Genomic DNA, 4,726 nt, shown 5'->3' with positions numbered 1-4,726 from the left:
TTTTTTTTTCCTCTCACAGTAGTTGCATGAGTAGATGTTTTCTTTCATATTACAGATGAATAAGCAGACTAATATTAAGTGACTTGCCCAAGGACATAAAGCCAATAAATATTATAGTATGTTATAAAGTTTTGGGAAGTACTTACATGTTCATTTATTATTTTAACAGCTTTTTTTGAAATACTATGTGACAGACATTGAGGGTACAAAGGTAAATTGCAACCTTTGGAATTTACAACCTCATAGTGGAGGAGAGGACAGATTGGTTAGATGATCACATTAATAAAAGTAGTAACTGTAAACTTGGGTAAATGCTGTAAAGGAAAAAAATCTAGCTGTATGAACATGTTGAAATATAAAACCCTGTCCAGAGCAGGACTGGATGAAGTTTCAACATGAGGGGTGGAGGTAGTGTGGGGAGGAGCCCATACGTACAAAAGCCCTATAAGTGGAAGTAGCAAAGCACATCTGGGGAACACAGACAGGGTGAAGATGGCTGCTGTGGATGGAGCCCAGGAGTGGAGAGGCTTAAGGCAGGACCAGATCCTGGAAGCCCTGGTGGGTCATGTCAAGAATTTTGGTTTTTGTCCCGAGTAGTGTGATCTCTTTGACGAGTTTGAGCAGAAGGTATCATGATCATATTTGCATTTTGAAGATCAATCTAGTGGCTGCTTGGAGAATGGATTGAAAGGATCAAAATGGATGCAGAGGAGGATCAAATGATGGCTGGCCACCGTGATAATTCAAGTAGATGAGGTTGAGTCCACAAAGACTGAGAACACACAGGAAGCACAGGAAGGTGAAAACTAGAAGTAAAGGAAGAGACCGTCACTAGATTTCATGAGAATTACAAAGATTATTGCCTATTGAGTTTTGTGTCTTCTTTCAGCGTCTGTGAAACAGTGGCAGGCTAATGGGTGAGTTTGCAAGCAGAGTGAAATGTCAGGCTCTTCACATTCCTGACAGTAAGTTTTCTGAGAAGGCAAGAGGAGACTGAATTCAGAGGAATGTGGAGCCATTTGTATTAGATCGGAATGGGAGAATGATGGTTTTAAAATTTTTGTTTATCACCAATTTTTATCCACTTAATTATGATGTGCACTGGAGTGGTTTTCTTTCTGTTTATCCTGCTGAAAGTTTGCTGAGCCTTTTGGATCTGTGGCTTTACAGATTTCATCTGTAAATTTAGAAAACTTTTATTCATTCTTCAAGTAAATCAATAGGGAGTTCATCTGGTTGTGAAGCTGCCATTTTACATATCGCAATACATTAGATGATGTCTTTGTGTTTCTGATTCATCTTTTCTTGATGAAGTTTGACAGTTCCAGATAATGTTTATATTTGCCAACTTTTAAAAATTTGTAAATTTTTAACATGGTATGATTTCTTTTTCCATTCTAAATAAATATTCATGTTTGTACCTAATTTTGCATTTATAATTTTGACTTCTTTTTCTTATAGAGAGTCCACCAAATTGTGTGAGCTTCAGGCCTACAAAACCTGGATCTTGCCTCAATCACAAGCGGCATGGAGGAATAAGGACAGGAGACAAAAGTGTCTTCTAAAGAAAAGGCATAATATATAAATATAATTGTTTGTCTCTGGCTTCCACTGAGAATCAGGTCCATTATCTTGGTTAGAAAAGCTCACCTACCAGGGCAGCCCAAGGCAGGGCAGGGAAGATATGCCATCCTAAGTACTTAAAATATCAAATGCTGAGCATTTGTGTGCACTAAGGGTTTGAAACAGGTCCAGTGGATTAATCTGTAGGTCCATAGTCTCACAGGAGCAGGGCCCTGGGACGAGAGTGTCCTGAAGAAATTACCCACTGTCCAGTCCACCTGAGTGGAAGACTTTCATGGCATTTTTGGCCAAAATATCTATCTACCTCAATCACCTAAAAAAAACACTTGAAATCTTATCATTGAAAATATTCTTTTGGATCTTGAAACATTTCTGGAAGTTTTACATTACCTATTAAATATAAATCCCTTGGGAAAAAGTTATATTCTGTATTAACAGTTTTTGTGAGATGAATATGTTAACGCCCACCATGTGTCTGATATTCAGTAAAGCTGAGTTCCCCTTTCTGTCTCCCATACAAGAGTACGTTAACATCTGTAGCAAGCTGGTTTTCTGTGTGTGGGGATTTGGGCAGGGTTCTGGTTGTGTGTGGGGTCCATCTTAGAGAGAAGTCTAAAGACAGCGTTTCTCCTTTGCTTGCTGTTTTACTAAGCTGCAAACATGGAAGATGCTAGAATACAAATATTCTGTTACAGTTAGGAAATTAAGAGGCAGACCAAAGAATCAACTTCAAATCACCTAAAATATGAATGCGAAATAAATTATATTCGAATTAGGAGTGATTGACTTTGTTCTTTAGCTTTTAAGGGAGTTGTTTAGTTTCTGTTAAGGTGATTGTGGAGGTGTTCACAAGTGCCTAACTTATTACAATATGTCTCCTTTCCATAAATAGTAACATTAAGGGATTCTTGTTATAACTTTGTTTCCTCTCTAGATTTACTGAGGCAATGTTTCTTACACACAGTTCTGTGCCTTTTTATTATTCATATATATTATCTATGAGTACCATCTGCATAAAAAGCTATGTTTCATGACTTAACTTCTCTTTCTCTGTTGTATTGGGGTGATTTCTAGACAGTGGGTCTAGACACTGGAACAAGGTAATAAATAAGACCACTGGAGATGCCAGACTTTCCCATCATCATTGCATGGTCTCCCATGTCTATAAAGGCAGCACCAATTTCCATCCATGTTGGATTAAAAAAAACAAAACTGTAAAAGTTCATTTCTAATAAGCACCCAAAGGACTAAATAAAAGATGCAGTAATAACGACAAGACCCTCTCACTTCCGAACTGGAGTTCTTTCAGTAACAGCTGACTTTTTTTCTTGCACAATAAACAAACATGTAATTGCTTTTTTAGATTTACTACTATATTTTGTATGCGAAGCAGTTACTCTGGGGAAGTATGAATCCTTAGTAAAATTCTTGTCAGACAATTTAAAATTCTTCCTCAGCTGCTGTCCCAGATCGACCTATTAATTCTACTTTCTCAGCTCCCTTTCTTTATTCCAATCACTCTCCACACATTGGCCAGAACCTGCTTATCCAAAGGTCATCCCTTCAAGATCTCCAGCAGCTTCCCAGCGCCCCCTAGTGAAAGCTGACTTTTGTTAGCATGAGCAATTGCTCCCCACCCCTCACTCCTGACTTCCCCAGCACCCCTGGCCCCTGTGCATCTCTCTAGGGTGCTCCCAACCAGCCCCTCCTCAAATTCGAATGATCTGTGACTCCCCTAAGGAGACAAGCTAGTTTCTGTCTTTGTGTTTTTGCACCTGTTGCTCTCTTCCTAGAAAGCCCATATTTCCTCACTGAATCTGTCTGACAAATCCTATTCTTTTTGTTTTGTTTTGTTATAGATCTTCACATGAAAATAGAAAATCATACAATAAGCAGTCTTGTATGCACACAACTCATTCAAGCCTTAACATTTTATTATATTTTACTCTGACTTTTAAAAAAGAAATAAAACATTTTAGATGGAGTTGATGTCTTCCGCATACCCCCTCTCTGGTCTTATTCCCCCACCTGAGGTGACCACTGTCGTGAATTTGTATTTAGTATTCTCACACATGCTTTATATTTTTGCAGTATAACTCATAAGCAACCTATAGCACTTGTTTGTGAGTTTGAAAATCTGATAAGTGGTATCGTACTATATTTATAATTTTGCAACTTGTCTTGTTATCACTAAAAGGTGTATTCTAACCACCATACAGTATTCTATTATACAAATAAACCACAATTTATCCATTCTCTTATTGATGCACACTTGAATTGTTTCTGATTATTTGAAATTACTAATAATGCTTCTGTGAACATTCTTGCACATCTCTTTGTGTATGTATGTGAGTTTCTCTATGATAAATACTTAGAAGTAGCTGGGTCATGCGGTATATACAGATTCAACATTATTGATATTGTAACATATTTAATGTTACTGATATTACACTGCCCTCTACAGAGATTTGTGTTTACTATATTTTCTTATTTTCTGTATTCTAGATGCCCTGGAGCAGTGGTTCTCAACCTTCCTAATGCCACGACCCCTTAATACAGTTCCTCATGTTGTGGTGACCCCCAACCCTAAAATTATCTTTGTTGCTACTCTATAACTGTAATTTTGCTACTGTTATGAATCATAATGTAAGTATCTTTTTGTTTTCCGATGGTCTTAGGCGACCCCTGTGAAAGGGTCGTTCAGCCCCCAAAGGGGTCATGACCCACAGGTTGAGAACCGCTGCCATGGAGTCTGGGACCTTGGTGACTGGGAAGAGACTGCCCCTCCCAGGGCTAGCCAATTCTTGGAGATAGCACACAACTCTCCCAGGATTTCACCTTTCAAATGCAAATGAACAAATGGAAAACTCCAGGCTTTGAACCACCTCCTGTATCAGGCTCCAGGAGACAATAGTCTCTGCCCTAATCATCCCAGGTCCCGGTACCAGACAAGTAGAAACACTCCCCACATCCCAGACCCTGCGGAAATTATTCAAATTCGCCAGTCCTAAACCTGCTCAACCTGCCTTGCCTCTCTTGCAGAGACCATGATAATAGCTCATGCCCATGCTTACGCCTCACGCTTTCTGCCTCTTCACAGAACCTGATGTCTCTGGGGACCTGGTGTCCCGTGTGACCCGGC

This window comes from Hipposideros armiger, unplaced genomic scaffold (genome assembly GCF_001890085.2).
Source record: "Hipposideros armiger isolate ML-2016 unplaced genomic scaffold, ASM189008v1 scaffold_236, whole genome shotgun sequence".
In the NCBI taxonomy this organism is placed as follows: domain Eukaryota; kingdom Metazoa; phylum Chordata; class Mammalia; order Chiroptera; family Hipposideridae; genus Hipposideros; species Hipposideros armiger.
The sequence above is the reverse complement of the archived record's forward strand: the minus strand, read 5'-3'. Positions refer to the sequence as shown.